The sequence below is a fragment of the Sturnira hondurensis genome, unplaced genomic scaffold (genome assembly GCF_014824575.4).
Source record: "Sturnira hondurensis isolate 20B ecotype Veracruz unplaced genomic scaffold, ASM1482457v3 Scaffold0008196, whole genome shotgun sequence".
NCBI classification, from domain to species: domain Eukaryota; kingdom Metazoa; phylum Chordata; class Mammalia; order Chiroptera; family Phyllostomidae; genus Sturnira; species Sturnira hondurensis.
Genome location: NW_028080827.1, coordinates 17,355,855 through 17,377,205, shown reverse-complemented (window position 1 = coordinate 17,377,205; position 21,351 = coordinate 17,355,855). Strand labels below are relative to the sequence as shown.

The following is a 21,351-nucleotide window of genomic DNA, read 5'->3' as shown; positions in this document are numbered from 1 at the left end:
ATGTGTGTGGCTCAGATGGTTGAGCATCTTCCTGCAAAGTGAAAGGTCGCAGGTTTGATTCCTGGTGAGGGCACATGCCTGGGTCGGGACCCAGTTCCCAGTTTGGGCATGTGGAGAGAGGCAACAGGTCAATATTTCTCTCACGCATTGATGTTTCTCTCCCTCTCTTTCTCCCTCCTTTCTCCTCTCTCTAAAAATAAATAATAAAAATCTTTTAAAAAATTTAATCTTTATTGTACTTTTTCCTAATACTATTTACTCCCCTTATTATCACCACATCCCCCAGCAATAAAAAATAAAATCTTAATGCCCTGGCTGGTGTAGCTCAGTGGATAGAGCGTGGGCCTTCGAACCAAGGGGTCTTGGTTTGATTCCCAGTCAGGACACATGCTTGGGTTGCAGGCCAGTTCCCAGATGATGCACAGGAGGCAGCCATACATTGATGTTTCTCTCCCTCTCTCCTTCCCTTACCCCTCTAAAGATAGATAAAATCTTTAAAAAAATAAAAAATAAATAAAATCTTAAAAGGAAAAAAGAGAGATGGAATTCTACTTCTTTACCACTTGAACCTATGCTAGCCATGTGACTTGCTTTTAGCCTTGGACAGTACAAAGCAAAGGAAGCAAAGCAGTGGCAATTCTCTGCCTGCGCTTCCAGAGGCCAGGCACACATCCTGCACTTCCTCCTGGGCAGGGAGACTCCCCTTATACAGCATGCTAGAGGAGGAGCAACCACAGGGAGAAGGTAGCTCAGTTGGCCCAACCAAGGTAAGCGGAGTCTGGCACAGATCACCAGAACCACATAGCAGAATACAGCCTGAACTGCTAGCCCTCAGAATTAAGAAAAGCTAAGTAAATAATTGTTGTTTTAAGCCATTAAGTTGGGTTGCTTTTTATACAGCAAAAGCTGACTGAGGTAATGGATAACTTAAGTGAGAGGTTTGAAATATATGTGGACAAATGAGTTTCTAAGTAAAGGGTGTAAAATCACCTTTATGAAATTTCTAGAGAAATGATAAATAAAAATTTTCAGATTTCCTCAGTATTATATTTCAGAAAATTTCCATAGCCCCTACAATACTTTTTATAAAAATGGGTAAGAAGTAATCCAAAAGTATAAATGCTCAAATATTCATCAACAGTAGAATTGTTAAGTAATTGTGGTATATTTTCACAATGGACTAGTATAGAGAAATGAGAGTGAGCAAACTACAACTATATGCAATTATGTTTATGACTCTCACAGGCTCAAATGTATATACATAAATGAAAAACTAAGGTGATGTTAGAAGTTAGCATAGTGTTAGAGGAGCTAGTAATGTTTTATTTCTGGATCTGGGTGCTGGTTACATGGGTGTGTTCAAATTGTAAAAATTCATCAAGCTATCATCTTATAGTATACTTTTATATATATAATAAAATGTTTTTTCACTTTTATTTCCTTATTTTAAAGAGAGAGAAGGAGACAGAGAGAGACAAAGTGAAGGAGAGAGAGGGAGAGGAAGAGGGAGAGGGAAAGAGTGTGTGAGAGAAACATTGATTTGTTGCTCTACTTATCTATGCATTCATTGGTTGCTTCTTGTGTATGTGCCCTGACTGGGGATCAAACCCCCAACCTAAGCATATCAGGACAATGTTCTAACAAACTGAGCTACCCAGCCAGGGCTAAAATGTCTTTTTTAAAGTATATATTATTCTACATAACTGATAATTATTACCTTTATTTATTTGCTTATATGTATTATTGTACTCCCAAAATGTTATTAAAAACTTCAGACGTGTACCAAAATCAGAAAACCAGTATAAATGTATTGCTGTGTTTTGACTGGCATATCTAATGACCTTTTAGTTCAACACTTCTTAGTCAAAATAAGAATCAGAAAAACAGAAACAAGCATAATTTAAGTGCATGTGTATATCAATCTTCTACCTACAGCCTTCACTGGAATCTTTCACTATTTTCTTGAAACAGTAAATTGATATATGCAGTTTAGAGACTGGGTTTCCAGCAGCTCTTTTATACACAACCAAAAGTAGTTTCTCCTTTAAAAATAAACAATCTAAAAATACAAGAATTTTAGCTAGAGTTCATAGGCAGATGGCAAGACAGACGGAGGAGAGGAAAGAGGATAGTGACTGAAAAAACTGAGTATACAGGCATTCACTATAGAGCAGAGATCTGGAGTTGGGGGCGGGGAGTCACTCCCTTAGGAAAATCCCAATGGCCAAATTAAAAGAACCACTACATTGGCATGTTTCATTTAAATATATTCATTCAACATTTTTTATCTTCTTTTCCTTAGATAAGTCCCTTTAACATTTCATATAATAAGGGCTTAGTGATGATGAACTCCTTGAGTTTGATCTTATCTGAGAAGCACTTTATCTGTCCTTCCATTCTAAATGAAAGTTTTGCTGGATAAAGCAATCTTGGATGTAGGTCTTTGGATTTCATGACTTGGAATACTTCTTTCTAGCCCCTTCTTGCCTGTAAGGTCTCTTTTGAGAAATCCACTGACAGTCTGATGGGAACTCCTTTGTAGGTGACTGTCCCCTTATCTCTTGCTGCTTCTAGGATTTTTTCCTTCATTTTCATCTTGGGTAATGTAATTATGATGTGCCTTGGTGTGTTCCTTCTTGCGTCCACCTTCTTTGGGACTCTCTGAGCTTCCTAGATTTCCTGGAAGTCTATTTTCTTTGCCAGACTGGGGAAGTTCTCCTTTATTATTTGTTCAAATAGTTTTCCACTTGTGGCTGTTTCTTTTCCCCTTCTGATACCCCTATAATTCGGATGTTGGAACGTTTAAAGATGTCCTGGAAGTTCCTAAGCCTCTCCTTGTTTTTTTGAATTCTTGTTACTTCACATTTTTCTGTTTGGTTGTTTCTTTCTTCCTTCTGGTCCACTCCCTTGATTTGAGTCCCAGTTTCCTTTCCATCACTATTGGTTTCCTGTGCATTTCCCTTCATTTCAATTAGTTTAGCCTTCATATGTTCCTCTAATTTGTGACTAAAATCAACCAGTTCTGTGAGCATCCTGATCACCAGTATTTTGAACTGTGCATCTGAGAGGTTCTCTATTTCTCTGTCGCTTAGAGTTATCAGCTCTGGGGCTTTGAGTTCTTGAGCCATATTTTGGCCTGTTTGCGCCTGTTTATGTATGAGGAGCTGAGCCCTAGGTGTTGACCAGGGCGGGGCAACTCAGTTGCTGGGTTGTGACATGCTGTATGTGGGGGCGGGGTCCAAGAGGGGCAATGGCGGTCTCTTCTGCTGCTTTCTGCTGCTGGGTCCTGCGCAGTCTGTCTCATCGCTAACTCTTTTGCTGGTTTATCTGCGTGCAAATGTGTGACTGCAGTCAGCCCACCACCCTATGCCCTTACTGGGTCCACCCGATGCTACCCCAGCTACCTGGGCACCTGAGGTCGGGGGATCCTTCCTGCCTGACCCTGCTCCGCTGCTGGCTCCGCCCCTCTTACCGGTCCAGTTGAATGGTTTGTTGTTGTCGGACTTCCGTATAATTCAATTTTCTGTTCCTTGGGTGTGTCTTTGTTTACTAAACCTTTGTTGTATTCAGACTTGGTTGTGGGATAAGGCGCAGTGTTTCTACCTACGCCTCCATCTTGGTGGAAGTCGCCTCCTTCTGCATTTTAGACTGGATAAGAATAGAAAACAGTACCTGGACCTATTAAATCTGGAACTGACACAAAACCCTAGACTTGAGTAAAAGAAGACATATAGATATACCACATCTTTATACCATGTTTTTAGGTGGTAAGCCAATGTTATGTAAGAATAGTGCAATAACTTATTACATTATTATAAAGGCCATTTCTCCCTCAAATTAAATTCATAAAATCAATGTAATTCCAATCAATAGTTGAATTGGATTTTGAGAAGAATATAACAAAACATTAAAAAAATATTTATTGCCCTGGCTGGTGTGGATCACAGTGGATTAAACACTGGCCTGCAAACCAAAGGTCACCAGTTCAATTCCCAGTCAAGGCAAGTGCCTGGGTTGTGGGTCAGGTTCCCAGTAGAGGGCGTGTGGGAAGCAACTGCACACTGATGTTTCTCTCCTTCTCTTTCTCCCTCCCTTCCCCTCTGTCTCAAAATAACATAAAAAATAAACAAAATATTTTAAAAATTTTTATTTATTGACTAGAGAGAGAGAGACAGAGAGGCAGGCAGACAGACATCAATTTGTTTTTCCACTTATTTTACACATTCATTGGTTGATTCTTGCATGTGCTCTCACTGAGGATAGAACCTACAACCTTGGTGTATCGGGATGACTCTCTAACTAACTGAGCTACCTGGCCAGGGCCTACTGAAACATTTTTTTTTTAGATTTTATTTATTTATCTTTAGAGGGGAAGGGAAGGAGAGAAGGAGAGAAATATCAATGTATGGTTGCCTCTCATGAGTCCCCTGTTGGGAACTGGCCTGCAACCCAGGCATGTGCCGTGACTGGGAATCGAACAGTGATTGTTTGGTTCACAAGCCCGCACTCAATCCACCAAGCTACACCAGCCAGGGCCGCCTACTGAAACATTTTAAAGCTAGACTACAAAGAGAAATATGAGGACAACTTTGCCTTTTACAACAGCCTAACTCCTGTGTGGCACATACTATGTTATTATACAAAGCATTAAAAAAGCTTTCCATATATTAATGCATTTAATTCTCACAATAACATTATAATATTATAATATCGTAATACTCATTTTACAGACAATACTGAGGCCCACAGAATATAAGTAATTTGTGGTAAGTCATCTAACTGGTAGATGGTGGAGCTAGCATTCAACTACTCTAACCTGCGAGGTAAGCTCTTCACTTACTTATATGATCCTATGCCTCTTCCTAAACATTCTACCTCATAGACCCACAACAGCTCATTGAAAGTATGATATGATGCCCTGGCCAGGTGGCTCAGTTGGCTGGAGCATCATCCCACATACTCATGTTGCTGGTGCGATTCCCATTGGGGTGCATGTGGAAGGCAACTGATTGATGTTTCTCATGTGGATATTTCTCCCTTTCTCTTCTCCCTCTCTCCTCTCTACCTTTTCCTCTCTCTAAAGTCAATGAACATATCCTCAGGTAAGGATTTAAAAGAAAAAGTATGATATGATATAACAGATAACTGGACATGTAAGACTAGCAACAGATCCAAATATATATAACAATTTAGGTTATGATAAAGATGACATCTCAAATCAGCAAAAAACTTTGAAGAATATTTACAAAATGACGAGAGGACAATGACTCTCCAACTGGATTTTTTTTAAAAAAATGAGGTTTCTATAGTACATCAAAATAAATACCAAATGGTTCTTTTATTTCTTTTTAAAGATTTTATTTATCTTTAGAGAGGAAAGGAATGAGAAAAGGAGAGAAACATCAATGTATGGTTGCCTCTTGTGAGTCCCCTGCTGGGAACTGGCCTGCAACCCAGGCATGTGCCCTAACTGGGAATCGAACCGCGATCGTGTGGTTCGCAGGCCCGTGCTCAATCCACTGAGCTACACCAGCCAGGGCAATACCAAATGGCTCTTAAAAACCAAACTTACAACCAAAATATTTAGAGTAAAAAATATAGGTTAACATCTTTATAATTTGGGGGTGAGGAAGTTCTTTTTAAATTAGACATGAAATTCAGGAGTGATTAAAAAAATCAACTGATTTCATTAAATATGAAGTTCTGTAAGACTAAAACAACTGTACTCACTTCAGCAGCACATATACTAAAAGTGGAATGATACAAAGAAGATTAGCATGGCCCTCAGACAAGGATGACATGCAAATTCATGAAGCGTTCCATATTTTGGGGAATGTACAGTACAACATAGGGAATATAGTTAACAGTATCACATAACTTAGTAAGGTGACAGATGGATACTGGATTTTTCATGGTGATGTCATGTAAATGACTTGACTTTGTAGATTATGTAAATGTCAAGTCGCTGTGTTGTACACCTGAAACCAATATTGTATGTCAACTATACTTTAATTACAAAAGAGCTTGCTTTACAGTCCAGAATAAAAAACAAAGACTAAAAACACATAAGTAAACTTGAAAAAAAAAAAAGATGGGAATTTTCTCTGTAGTGCATAGTCATCAAAATTCTAGCAAGATTTTTTTGTAGATACAGATAAGCTAATTCTAAAATTTATATGGAAAGGCAATGCCCTAACAATAACTAACACAAGCTTAATAAAGAAAAATAAAATGGGAAGAATCACACTACCCCATATTAAGTCTTATTAAATAGCTGCAGTAATCAAGACACTGTACTTACTGGCAGAGAGACAGACACATGGATTGACAGAACAGAGCAGAGAACCCAGATACAGATATATACATGTGTGCTCAAATGATTCAGACCAAGGTGCAAAGCAATTCAATGAAGGAAGGCCCTTTCAACAAATGATGCTGGAGCAATTGGGACATCCATAGGCACACACATAAAAAATGAGCCTCATGGCTGGTGTGGCTCAGTGGATTGAGTGCGGGCCTGAGAACCACACGATCGCGGTTCGATTCCCGGTCGGGGCACATGCCTGGGTTGCAGGCCAGTTCCCAGCAGGGGACTCACGAGAGGCAACCGTACATTGGTATTTCTCTCCTTCTCTCCTTTCCTTCCCCTCTAAAGATAAATAAATAAAATATTTTTTAAAAAATGAGCCTCAACCTAAACTTCATACCTTCTGTACAATTTCACTCAAAACTGGCCCCTCAGGGGGGAAAAAAAGAATCCCTGGCTTAAGTGTAAAACATACATGCAACCACATATCTCGAAAGGGACTGGATCTAGATTATATAAAGAACTCCAAAAACAACAGTAAACAAACATTGGAAAACAGGCAAAAGACATTCTGAGACTTTTCACTGAAGGAGGTACACAGATGACAAACAAGTACATGAAAAGATCTTCAACAATGTTAGTCATTAGGGAAATAAAATTAAAACCACTATGAGATATCACTATACACCTATCAGAATGGCTAAAATAGAAATAGTGATAACACTAAATACTGGCAAGGATGCAAAGAAAATGGATTCTCATGCACTGCTGGTATGTAAAATGGTACAGCCACTCTGGAAAATTACTTGGCAGTTTCTTAAAACACTCAACACAGAATTACCATACACCCAGCAATTGTACTCTTGGGCATTTATCCCAGAGAAATGAAAACTTGTGTTTGCATAAAACCTGTATATGAATGTTCACAGCAATTTATTTTTATAATAGTCCAAAACTGAAAACAGCTCAAGTGTGACTGGTCTAACAAACTGTGGCAAACACACACCCATGCCATTAAAACTCAGCAATAAAAAGGAATGAACTATTGGGCTGGCTAAAGAGTTCATTTAGTATTTTTCTGTACTATGGCTCTAGTAGTGCTCAGTTATCTTTAACTTCATTTGAAACAATTTTGTTAGATTGTATTGTAACAGCTGTCATATTAGCATACATTAAAAAACGTATCAAAATTGGTGAATTTTTTGCAGCCATTTTAATATTGAAGATGGAAGAAAATAAGCAATTTCAGGCATATTATGCCTTATTAATTCAAGAAAGGCAAAACACAACTGAAATGCAAAAAAAACCGATTTGTGCAGTATATGGAGAAGGTGCTGTGACTGATCAAACATATCAAAAGTGGTTTGTGAAGTTTTGGTACTATTGACATTTTAGCCAAATAATCCTTTGCTGTGGGGCTGTCTTATACACTGGAAGATGTCTAGCAGCACCGCCTGCCTCTACCCACTACAAGCCAACAAGCGGTAGATGGCTGACATACTCAAAATATCCGAATCAATAAAGTTATTGGTGAAAATGAAAAATGTGTCTTTTATTGTACAGAAAAAGCCATATGGACTTTCTGACTGAAGAAAGCCAATTCCAAAAGGTTACTTACATACTTATGATTTCGTAGGTAACATTATTGATACAGCAAAATTGTAGATTAGTGATTGCCTGGAATTCATGGGGAAAAGGGTGTTACACAGACAGGGAGGTGGCTTTAGTACAAAAGGACAATAACAGGGACCCCTGTGGTAATGGAACAGTTCAGAATCTTGATAGTGGTGGTGAATACACATGCAATAAGATTGTAAAGAACGCCATACACACACACACACACACACACACACACACACACTTGCAAGAGTGTGCACACACACAAAACTGGGCAAATCTGAATGATATTAGTGGATTGTATCAATGTTGCTATCCTGGTTGTGATGTTATACTATAGTTTTGCCAAATGTTACCATTCAGGGAAACTGGGTTAAAGTGTACAAGAGGTCTGTATATTTCTTACAACTGCATGTGATTCTACAATTATCTCAATAAAAATGTCAATTTAAAACAAAACAAAAATAAAAGACAAAGGACAGCAAAATAGCTGTGATAAATAAAATAGAAAAAAACCACACTAAAACCATAATACAGGATTTTTTAAAGGGCTTAAACCTACAAGGAAGGGAAGAGGAGGAGACAACAGAAACATTTTGTAATCTAGAAAGCAAATGAAAGAATGGTAACAGACTAAGCAAACATAAGAATGCTGAACACTACACCTGCAAAAGGGAAAACTTCCAACTATACACACCAATCAACACCACAGAATCTCCCCCCACCCACTCCTGGCAAGAGTTCAGGAACTGGTAACACCAGATAACTCAAGGTGAGGAGACGGAGGATTCAGTTTTAATAAGACTGATTGAAAAATGTTTAAGAAGCAATTATATCCTTAATTGCTTTACTCATTCAGATGCCCCTCCACCGCCAACTAGAGACTAGAGATTTATTTTCTGAAAAGGGTCAAATAGAGAATCTCTGGACTAGGGTGCTCCAGGCATAGGAAAGGGCATGAGCAGATAACCAATGACTACCAGGTACCTGAGGAAAACCTCTAACATAAATGATACAGATCAAAACCAGCACTTCATAAATGAGTCAACTGTGGCTCATATCAGCTAAAAATGAGATTAGTATTCACCAGACTGCCCATCCATATGTTTAACAAATATTTAATGGCCCAGGTACTATTAAAGGTGCTTGGAAAACAAGGGTGAACAAACCAAAACAAACCAGAAAACCTTTTCCGTGGTAGAGCTTACATTCTAGCAGATAGAGTCAGACAATAAATTATAAACATAATAATTAAGCACATACTTAGTAAATCAGAAGATTAGTATTTTGGAAAAAAATGGGGCCCTGGCCAGGTAGAGCTCAGTTGATTGGAGCATTGTACCAATGCCTCAGAGTTGTGGGTTCATCCCCTGGTTGGGGCACATGTGGGAGTTGGTCAGTGAATACATGAATGAGTGGAGCAATGGATTGATGTTTCTTTCTCTCTCCCTCTTCCTCTCTCTCTCAACTCAATAATAATAATAATAATAATAGCCCTGGCTGGTGTAGCTCAGTGGATTGAGCGTGGGCCTGCGAACCGCACGATCATGGTTTGGTTCCCAGTTGGGGCACATGCCTGGGTTGCAGGCCGGTTCCCGGTTACCGGCAGGGGATGAATGAGAGGCAACTATACATTGATATTTCTTTCTCTCTCTCTCTCTCTCTCTCTCTCTCTCCCCTTCCCTTCCCCTCTAAGATAAATAAATAAAATCTTAAAAATTATTATTATTATTATTATTATTATTATTATTATTATGGGACAGGGTAAAGGAGTGGGGGGAAAGAGTACAGAGGCAGTTGCAAATTCAAAATAGGGTGATTCTGAGTAAAAACTTGGAGATGAGAGAGCTGATGATGCTGTCTATAAAAAGAGAAGGCTAGAAGCTGGAATCTTCACTATGTAATCCCTAAAGGAAGGGGAGCATGGCTGAGATGATCAAGGAACAGCAGAGTCCAGTAAGGCTGGAGAGGACTGAGAGAGGGAAAAACTAAGCGATGAGGCCACAGAAGTATGGCAGGGAGAAGTACAGATCATGTAGGAACTTATAGACCAATCATTTAATGGCTTACTCTCTGAATGAAATGAAGGGCCAATGGTGGGTTCTGAGGAAGGGAATAATAGCGATTTGACAAGTTCTAAAACAGTAACTATGGCTGGTGTGTTGAGACTGGGTTGAAGCAAGAGACACCAGTAAGAAGGAGCAATAGAATAAAGTCTCTCAGAATTTCAGAACTGACAGGGCCTTGGAAATAATTTTTTCAGAGATAAGAAAACTGAGGCCCAGGAAGTTAAGTGAGCTTTCCACAGTCATGTATTAAAATCTGGAATAATCCACTTTGCATTTGTGAAGCCTTTTCGGTGCTTTCCGGTTTAGCATCTCATCTTGTGTTCAACAATCCTCTCAGCAGTTCACAGAGCAGTAGTAGCTGACATTCATTTATAAGACAGCTGGCCAAAATTCGGGACCAGGTCTAAAATACTCTCTCAGACTCAATATATATATTTATTAACTGCCTATACAAGGAATGAGTCTGCAATCATGCCCATTATACCACAACATACTAAATAACCCAACTAATTCAGACTTTCAAGTAACAGAAATGACTCAATTTTATACAATCTAACCTTATGGAGCAACAACAGAGCCAAGACTACCAAATGTTGACCATATGTACTAGGTAGTGTATGTCCATTAGAAATGTTAAAAAAAGTAATTCTGAGGCAAATGAGAAATAGCAATTTTGTTCCCCGTGAGACTGTACTCCCTCTCCCTTCTTTTTCTAGCTCAGTCTCACCTTGCAAGGTCTTTCTCAGATTCGAAAGCAGGTGGTAAACAATTAATTCCCATGGGGTAGTTGTTGATAATAGCACAAATGGTTATCTCTCTCCAGGGGTATGTGTGCTTGAATAGAAAACTCAAACCCTTCAAATCCCAAAGGAACTGAAGTCAAGTTAGCAGGGAGTGCTATCTTGAAGAACTCCTAGCATGTCTCAAATCACACTAAATAAATTCAAACTCAGCAACTGTTTATTGATGAACTACTGTCCTGTCAATCACAAAGATAAGGCATAGTTCTTGCCATTAAGATGGTCAGTCCAGATGACAACAACAACAAAATAATTAGCTTTACTTTACCGAATGTCTGCTATCTGGCACTGAGCTGTTTTAAAAGAGCAATATGGGCCAAGTATTACACTTAGCTCAGTGCTTAACCAATAATAAATATTCAATACATTGTGGCCATATTACTATAATAATTACCTGCATAATTGCACTTAATCTTCACTTCTGCTCCATGAAGTGGTTATTACCTTTATGTTTAAGGTCATACAGCTATTAAGAGCTAGGATTCTAACTCAAGTCTGTATGATTCTAAAACTTACACTATTAATAACTATACAATATTCAACACTTTCATAACACTAATACAAATGCTGCAGAATGATGTTTCGCTTGATGACAGACTGCATATACAACAGTGGTCTCATAAGATTATAATAGAGCTGAAAATTTTCTATTGCTAATGGTTAGAGTCGTCATAAAATGGTAGTGTAGCACATTACTTATCTATTTGTGGTGATGCTGATGTAACAAACTTACTATGAAAATATGCACATACAATTATGTATAGCATAACAGTCGGTACTGATAATAACAACTGTTATTAGTTTATGTATATACGATAATATACTTATACTGGGGACTTGGCCTGTAACCCAGGCATGTGCCCTGACTGGGAATCGAACCAGCAACCCTTTGCTTCACAGGCCCGCGCTCAATCCACTGAGCTACACCAGCCAGGGCGATGATAGTATACTTTATGTCATTAGTTTAGAGTGGAATCTTTCTACTTATAAAAAAATTTTTGCTTTAAAGTATGCTGTGTTATGCCAGCAGCAGCTTTAGAACTTGTGTTTACTGTGTCTCATGATTTCATCATTTTCTCCTGTGCTTGATTTAATCTCATGCAGTTTTATACATTAACATGATGTACAGGCTTATAGCCTAGGAGCTAGGCTATACAAACAGCCTGGGTGTATAACAGGCTATACTATCTAGGTTTGAGAAAGTATAGTCTGTGATGTTTGCACAATGGCAAAATTGCCTACAATGTACTTCTCCCAACATATCCCCCGTCATTAAGTTGCACATGACTGTAGAAAGATATTTAATTTCACTTGGAAGTCTGAGGAGTTGGATAACAAGAATATGCAATGAAGAGCCCTGGCTGGTGTGGCTCAGTAGATTGAGCACCAGCCTGCAAACCAAAACGGTCACCAGTTCGATTCCCAGGCAGGCCATATATGCCTGGGTTGTGGGCCAGGTCATGGCATGCGTGAGAGGCAAGCACACGTTGATGTTTCTCTCCCTCCCTTTCTCTAAAAATAAATAAATTCTTTGAAAAAATAAAAGAATATGCAATAAAGGGGAAGTGACATGTAAGCTGGATGACATGTAAGCTGGATCCTGAATGACAATTAATGTATCAAGTAGGAAAGAAAGGGGGTGAAAGTAGAGTTTGGTCCTAGTAAGTAATGATGAGTGTCTGAACAAGTATAAAGAAGGGGAGAGGTAACAAGGGATAATTTAGGAAACAGTCTCTCAAAGGGCCTTTGTGATACATTAAATGTGAGCAGTGAGGAAAAGGTGCCAAGAATGACTCAGAAGTTTCTAGTTTGGGCAAATGAAAAAATTCCCACTAAAAGTGAGAAAGCATGTAGGAGATGGGTTTTAGAAGTAAATCATAATTTTGTTATAGACAAAATTACATCATAAAGACATATAAATGGAAAGAGAACCCATGTACATACATGAATTGAAAAACTTAAAACTATTAAAACTGCAATACTCTTGCCCTGGCTGGTATAGCTCAGTGGATCAAGCACAGGCCTGTGAGGCAAAGGGTTGCAGGTTCAATTCCCAGTTAGGGCACATGCCTGGGTTGCAGGCCAGGTCTCCAGTAGGGGACACATGAGAGGCAACCACACATTGACGTTTCTCTCCCACTCTTTCTCCTTCCCTTCCCCTCTCTCTAAAAATAAAATAAAATAAAATAAAATAAAATAAAATAAAATAAAATAACTGCAATACTCTCCAAATTGTGTAATAGATTCAACAATCTCTACCAAAATCCTAGCTAGGTTTTTTTTGAGAAACTGACAAGCCAATCCAAAAATTCACATGGAAATTCAAGAGACTCAGAATAGCCAAACTCATCTTGAAAAGACAAACAATGTTGGAAAACTCACAGTTCCTGATTTTGACATTTGTCACAAAGCTATAAAAATCAAGACAATAATACTGTCATAAGGACAGACATGTAGATCAGTGAAACATAACTGAGAGGCCAGACAAAAACCTGTCTATTTATATATAGCCAATCGATTTTCTACAAGGATGTCAAGACAATCCAATGGTGAAAAAACAGTCTTTCAACAAGTGCTGCTGGGAAAACTGGGTATCTATCTGTAAGTAAAAGAATAAATGGATCCCTATCTCACACTATGTACAAAAATTAACTCAAAGGTGATCAAAGAACTAAATGTTAAGGGCTAAAACCATGAAATTCTTAGAAGAAAGCATAGATGTGAATCTTCCTGACCTTGGATTAGGCAATTTTTTTTAGATATGACACCAAAAGCACAGCAACCAAGAAAAAATAAATTAGTCTTCAAAATTTAAAACTATTGTGCTTCAAATTGACACTATCAAGAAAGTGAAAAGATAATCCATACAAATGGGAGAAAATATCAGCATGTACACTCTTACAACTACTACTTAACAATAAAAAGGCAACCCAATTAAAACATAGGCAAAGAATTTAAATAGATATGTCTCCAAAGAAGAAATATAAGTGGCCAATAAGCACATGAAAAGACGCTCAGAATCATTAGTCATTAAGGAAATGAAAATCAAAGTCACAATGAGATATCCCTTTTATATTCACCAGGATGATTATTATCAAAAAAATGGACAATAACAAGTGTTGGCCGACCAGGAAGTGGTGTGTGTGTGTGCGTGTGTGTGTGTGTGAGAGAGAGAGAGAGAGAGAGAGAGAGAAAGAGAATACTAATGAGTCTACAGGCTTCTTTTGGGGGTGATGAAAATATTCTGGAATTAAATAATAGTGATGGTAGCACAATTTTGTAAATATACTATAAAACCACTGAATTATACACTTAAAAAGGGAAATGTGAGTGTCTTAATTGTTAAAAACTTGTATGAGGTAAAAAAAATCCTCATGTATAACCTGGTTAGCTCACTTCTTCCCCCCAAATTCTCCCACTCAGTACCACTGCTTCACGAGATCTGGAAACAGATTGTTTTCTACTTTTTGACAATAAATAAAAGAAGACAGAACAGTAAAGGTATCTTATAAACAAGCAAAAAGCAGAAATTCTACCCACAACTTAGGCTACCAGACATCATTTCTCAACCTTCCATTCATAGAAAACTTAAGTTAATCACATGAAAGATTTTCCCAGACTTACTTAAATTCTTAAGTCAGTCTCTTAGTCAAATCCTACTATTAAGTAGTCAATCTTGATTTGATATCTTCAAACCATAGTGCTGACAACAGTTCCGATTAGTCTCAGAACTGCTAGAGTAATTATTGTGACTGGAAACTACTCCTCCCCTATTATATGGAGAGTCCATGTTAAATGCAAAGATAATCTACAAAATAATCCCTCAGTATAGAATGCATACTTCCAGAGAATATAAATTAAAACATACCCAGCTAGCATCTCCCCCCACTTCTTTCCTGTCAAAAGACTATAAGAGTTTACAGTGTTAATGAAGGTTTCTTTGGGGAATAGCTACCCCTGACATTGCCAATACCAGAGTGCTTTCAGACACCAGTCTCTTGTAGTCCCTAACAATTTTTAACATCAGGGAGGAACAATAAATAAGTCCAAAATACATTTCTCTAGTAGGCCAAGATTTCTATTTTCTTTATTACAAACCTCTAAGTGTTAAATGAAAATCTAACTATCTAATAAGCCGAAGTTCCAGACTGGTCAATATAAACCCAGTAGAAAATTACATTGAAAAAAGATATTTGTTTCTGTGCAGTTGCCTTAACTAAAACATTACTCTAAGGGAAAAGAAAAAGTCCCCGTGGCTCAGTCTGTCTCAGGATGCCATGAAAGACAGCCCTTTTTTTCTTCTACAAGAAATCTTCTAAGACTTTCAGTGAAAGCAAAATGTTATGTTAATTGACACCACAGATAAATCTCTTTCCAAAAATATTAAAGCAGGTCAACACTCAGCCTTTAAAAAGTAATAAAACCACCCCCCCATATTTATTCATCACCACTAATTTTAAAAACAAATAAACACCCAGACTTCTAAAGATAATCACAGATGAAGATAAAAACTTGGCTTAAGCCCTGGTTGGTGTGGCTAAGTGGATTGAGTGTTGACCTGAGAACCAAAGGATCACTGGTTCGATTCCCTGTCAGGGCACATGCCTGGGTTGCAGGTCACATCCCCCCCATAGGGAGTGTGTGAGAGGCAACTACACATTGATGTTTCTCTCCCTCTCCTTCTCCCATTCTTCCTTTCTGTCTGAAAATAAATAAAAATTTTATTTAAAAAAAAAACTTGGCTTAAGACAAGTTACAAAAACATAAATATAGAAGATAGAGTTTCATACTCCAGGGTGAGATTTCATCAAATGTAGTAAAATCTAGACAAGCAGGGCCAGACCAGGTCAATTCTCAAATGGAAAAATTAAAGATGTTTAAGGGAACAGGGTTGAGATTCATGATCATGACCAAGCCAGTCCTGAACCAATAATCTTACCCAGTTTCACAACATTACAGAATTTTTTCTGTTAAGAAAATGAATATGGTAGAATATGATTTTTCTATTGTTTTTTACCTATTTACATTTTCCAAATTCTTCACAATAAAGCACTTATTACTTTTATGATATTTTTAAAGATTTATTTATTTATTTACTTTTAGAGAGAGGAGAAGGGAAGGAGAAAAGAGAGGGAGAGAAACATTAATGTATAGTTGCCTCTGTTGTGTCCCCCACCAGGGACCTGGCTGGCAACCCAGGCATGTGCCCTGACTGGGAATGGAACCAGCAACCCTTTGGTTTGCAGGCCAGCACTCAATCCACTGAGCCACACCAGCCAGGGCACTTCTATGATATTTAAAACAGTTTTTAAAAAGCATTAATAGTAGGTTTAAACACCTGAATGCTGAAACTTCATTAGTAGACAATAATCTCAAAAAACATAAGACCAAGTAAACCAGTTGTGTAATTCACAAGGTCAAGACATTTCCATTTGCCAAGTAGACAGTTTGCTCTGAGGGCATCAGAGATAACAATGGTTGTACTTTGCCCCAATCTTTTCTCTGACAAAACAGGCTTTTGTCTAGAGTCACCAGATGCCTCAGCAAGTGCCAGCAGCTCAGAACCTAGATAACACAGCTGAAGTTTGGTACTCCCATGCGGGCATTAAGAAATAATCCCCTTCCCACAACTCTGTTGAGCAAGCTTTGGCAGCTGCTGGGGCCAGCACAGAATAATGAGAGGACGGGGTTCAGAGCCAGTTGCACCTCTTTCCATACCAGTGCTCTCCTTTTGTCCTCAGATGGCTCACTCTGATGCCAATTTCAAGTCTTACTGGTCTTCTTGGTTTAGCCACCTGGCTGTCTACCTATACTTAAAAAACTATGTTGGCGTTGATGGGATTATAGTAAAACTTAAACACTTCCAAATAAACTGAGGGGACCTTGCTTAGGGCACTTTCATAAAAGTTATGGGCCTTGATTCCACCTAGTTAAATCCCTTTGCCTTTGTCTTGGCAGATCAGAATAGTAATACGCTGCCCTACAAGAGTTGTAAAACACTACATATCCAACTATTTCCTGCACCTTGAAGGGAGGAAAAGGAAAACAAAAACAAAAACAAAATAAGAGAAAGACTGGGTGGGGGTGGGGAATAGAAGCGGGGGGAGCAAAAACCTTCCTCTCAGCACCTGGGCCCCAGGTCCAAGCTCCCTTCCTGCTCCACTTCCAGCCACACTACACCCAAAGCCAACAACAATCCTTCCACTTACAGAGTCTTCCACACATTTCTCCTCTCAGCCAACTCTTGAGCCAGAATGAGAGGCACTGTTGGCACATGCCAGTTCTTGTTTACGAGCTGGTTACCACCTCAAAGGCTGCTTGGCCCGAGGCCTGCCCTCTCTTTATAGGATCTTTCAAACTTCAAAATGGGATCTTTACTTGGACTCCTCTCAAGACACTGCGGTGGGTTACTTAATCTCCTGCTTCCTACTCAAGGACTTTTCTAGAGACTGTATTCTCAGGAGCAGGCAATGTCATCCAACACGAAAGGACATTCTACCTGCCCATACAAAGTAGAGAAGGACTGAAAGACTTTATGTTAAGGTAAAAGCACTTTCAGAAGTTACTTTGATGACTACCAAGAATGGGGTTGAAATCAGGTAATTCTCTCCTTTGCTGTCACAGTGTAACAGAGAGAATAGGGAGGAAGACACCTGTTTCGCTGATAATTAAACTGTCATGTAGTGCAGAGTTTATTTCTGAAATTTTGTAATAGAAATTCTTCTAAGTTGAATTCTACACCCTATTGGCTAGAAGTTGAAAAGAGACATGTGGAAGCCAGGTTTTCAGACTATTTTTTGCTGCCTTTCCAATCTACCTAGGTCTCCTTCCTTCCCTTAATTCCACCATACCTTGTAGGGACTGAGAAGAATGAAAACCTAGACATACTTAGACATAGTTACAGATTAGAGCCTGGTTCTCTAATGGGTTAGGTGAAAAAAAATTGTTTTTTAAATTTTTTGTGGAGCTCTGGCCAAGCGGCTCAGTTTGTTGGAGCGTCATCCAGTACACCAAAAGGCTGTGGGTTCAATTCCTGGTCAGGGTACATGTCTAGGATATGGGTTCAGTCCCTGGTTGGAGTACGTGTGGGAGGCAATGTGATCAATGTGCCTCTCTCCCTCCCTAAAATCCATAAACATATCCTTGGGTAAAGATTAAAAAAACCTTTTTTGTGGAAACATAACATTCACGACAGAAAACTGCATATATCATATATGTATAACTCATTGCATTTTCATACTGCATTTTGTATGCTTTCATACACAGCTGTGTAAGTACCATCCATATAAAAAAAAGTTGTTTTTTTTTCCCCCTAGCAAACAGTTCTTAAACAGAGATTTGCCCTTTTGGGGACATGTGGTAATGTCTGGAGACATTTCTGGATGTCTTAACTTGGGGACCATTCTACTGGCACCTAATGGGTGAAGGTAAGGATGATACTAAACATCCTACAGTACACAGGACTGCCCCCACCACAAAGAATTACCTAGCTCCAACACCAATGGTGCTGTTTGTTGAGAAACCCTGGATTATAACAACCCAGAAATACTCCTTGTACTTCCTCCCCAGAAGAGACTTCTACTACTAAAACATAAAACTCTTTTGCTCTAGCAGAAAAGCTGTTGCTGCACAATGCCATGAGGAGGTGGGACACAGAACGCCTCAACAATCACAGATGAAACAACTCACCTACCTCGAAAAAAGGAGAAGCTGCAAAGAAAAGAAACAGAATGAACCTTTGTTGCTGGCCTACAACTACTAGACCACCATACACTGTGAATTTACAGTGTACTTTTAATCCATCCCAAATTGAAGGAAAATGAGTTTCAGAAATGTAGGTGATCAATGAAAATGCAGTGCTGAGATTCAAACACCAGTCTAATCAAAGTCTATGCTTTCACTTTAATTCCATTATGGAAGTTGAGAATGTCTTGGGACAGTGAAAAGGAGAAAAACCACAGGAAGTGGTTGAAATAAAAAGCAGAGATCACTTTCATTGCTCATAGGTAACATGGGAAAATAACCTTTTCTTTCCTTAAAGCATGACTCAGTATAGTAAACCAAATCTAACCTTAGAACCAAGCAAGCTCTTTAATCCCTTTTAGATAATTTTAAAATGTTTTTTGGGGGGACATGTGTTCCCACTTGTAGTTTTGTATGCTCTCCACTGCACAGGGAAGAGCTTCCTAACATGCCATCTAAGTTGGCTACCGTCTTGGTCTTGGTATTCCTCCGGAATCAATCCTGGGCCCCTTCTTTTCATATCATTCAAAAGACGTATTTTCCCCAGTGAAGTGCACTCGCTTCTGTGGCATCAATTACTCTTTATTTGTTCACATTGGAAACTCCTACATTTTTAGATTTCCAGTTCTCTCTCATGACCCCCCAGACCTTAAGAGATATTTCATTTAATTCATTTAAGTCCTTCAAATTAACTACTATTTATCCTTCAGATATTTACTCAAACTTCTTCATGGGTATTTTTTCTGACCCCCATCCTGATGTGAACAAAAAAGGGGCCACATTCTAACCCTGACCAGCTCAGGGGAGGCCTGCATGGCAGCCTCACAAACTCAGAGACCGAAAGTAACCACATAGGTTGGTCTGAAATTAAACTTTCTAAACTAAAAGTAAGTCATGGCAGGTAGTCTTGTTTCTAACTGGTATTTTTCTTTCCTTTTAAAATTCTCACTTTAGGATATATTTATTGATTTGAGAGAGAGAGAAATTGATTTGTTGCCTCCCATACCTGGGGACTGAACCTGCAACTTAGGTATGCCCCCTGACCAGGAATTGAACCCACAACCTTTTGGTGTATGAGATACTGCTCCAACCAACTGAGGCCCCAGGCCAGGGGTAGGCCAGTATCCTTCTCAACAAATGTCAATCTTTATCTCAACTGAGCCTGTCTATTACTGCTTTTTGCACATCAGAGCAACCCCCTTTTTACATACCCCACATTGTTACCTTGTTCTGCTGCAGACCATCTTCATATGCTGTTAATATTAACTGTTAACTATCCTGTACCCACCAATACAAAAAAAGTAATTGTCTCTTCACTTATTTTTATATAATCTAAGAGATGAGATTTGCTTTGATCCACTCTACTTTCTCCTGCCTCCCTAATCTATCGCCAATGAATTTCATGCAGCCCTCCTTACACACCCTCCTTTGATTGTAATGTACAAAATAAGGTGTCAAACTGCCATTCTCTGGAATATTTTCTCAATCCATTGAGATTTTGCTTCCTCGCAATTATCATCAGTTTTGCTCAAATAAACTCATAAAAATTTTCTACAGGTTTGGACATTTCTTACGATGACACTGATATGCATGGGATTACTTGATTCCATTCTGTCTCTCTTACCAGACCGTATGCCTCATTGGATTTATTATTCAGTAGCCTGCAAGATGAACTTTGGAAATGGTTCTGAAAGATACAGCAACATATAAGCAGAATAAATGCAAGGATAAGGAACCAGTCCCAGGATAAGATCAATACAAGAACATTTGAGAAAAGATAATTTTTACTAATTGAATAATCCATACTGAAATCTAAGTTTCTTTTAAAAAGTTTGTTTTTAGGGAGGTACTACTTAGACCAAAGATATCATTTCTTGCTATCAACTCCATAATTTCACTAATCTTAAATTTCTGGCCAAAACACACCCACAGGATGCTAAACCAGTTTCTTGCTCTTCTTCTTGCCAACAGCAAGTAAATAGGAGGTAGAGAAAGTGCTGCATCTTGTGTGCTTTTGTTAGAAATAAAAATAAACCATCCAAGTTTATATCCAAGACCCATTCCCCACTGCTCCCAGTTCATTTGAACAAGCTTTCACCAGCACCCAAGCATGACGGGGGCAAGGGAATGGGAAGAATTACAGTGGGGGTTGCCTGGCTCTTTTTCTCCTGCCTCTGGTTACTCAATATGAAATGGAGGATGAAATGTGACTAGGGAATAAAAAGAAATGGAAACGTGAAAATTTTAGTCAGATATGAAAATGTGACTGGGATACACATAATTTTCCAACTATCTTCCCAGACTCTGCTCCGAGTGTCACTTCAGGTCACTAATTCAACAGAGGTTAGGAACAGTAATAACCTAACTTGACTTCTAAACAATGTTACCCTATGTGTGTGACATTTGAAGTCACCTACCTGCTTAATTCCAAGAGGGTGATTAGAGGGTTGGGAAGTGGTCTTACTTTAAGCCTTTAATTTGCCCTATCCCATCTTTTCCCCTATTTTGAAAAGAAGCTACATTTCACAAAGGCTGGCAGGTGAAAACCCAGAGCTCCACAAATTAGTAAGCTTAGAATTTCCATTTCTGGGAGTGTTTCCCTAGCCAAACTGCCTCCCAGGGAAAGACAAACTGTAACTTTTCTTCTTGCTCAGTGACACTGTATTGGCCTACACCCAGAATCATTTTTATTTAGCTTTTCAAATGAAAATTTCTGCCTCTCCTATCCTACAGGGCAGGGGTGTCAAACTCATTTTCGCCGGGGGCTACATCAGCCTTGCAGTTGCCTTCAAAGGGCCGAATGTAATTTTAGGAC

General features: G+C 38.8%; 1 protein-coding gene and 1 non-coding gene across 4 annotated transcripts in view; one reads left to right on the top strand and one right to left on the bottom strand.

Moving 5' to 3' along the window:
- Window positions 1-21,351, bottom strand: part of ZNF609 (zinc finger protein 609) — a 204,561-nt gene that overhangs the window by 138,753 nt on the left and 44,457 nt on the right. The gene's annotated exons all lie outside the window — the stretch shown is intronic.
- LOC118992701 (U6 spliceosomal RNA) lies at window positions 5,723-5,829 on the top strand. Its single transcript, XR_005067702.1, has one exon. It is a non-coding gene; the product is annotated as a U6 spliceosomal RNA (small nuclear RNA).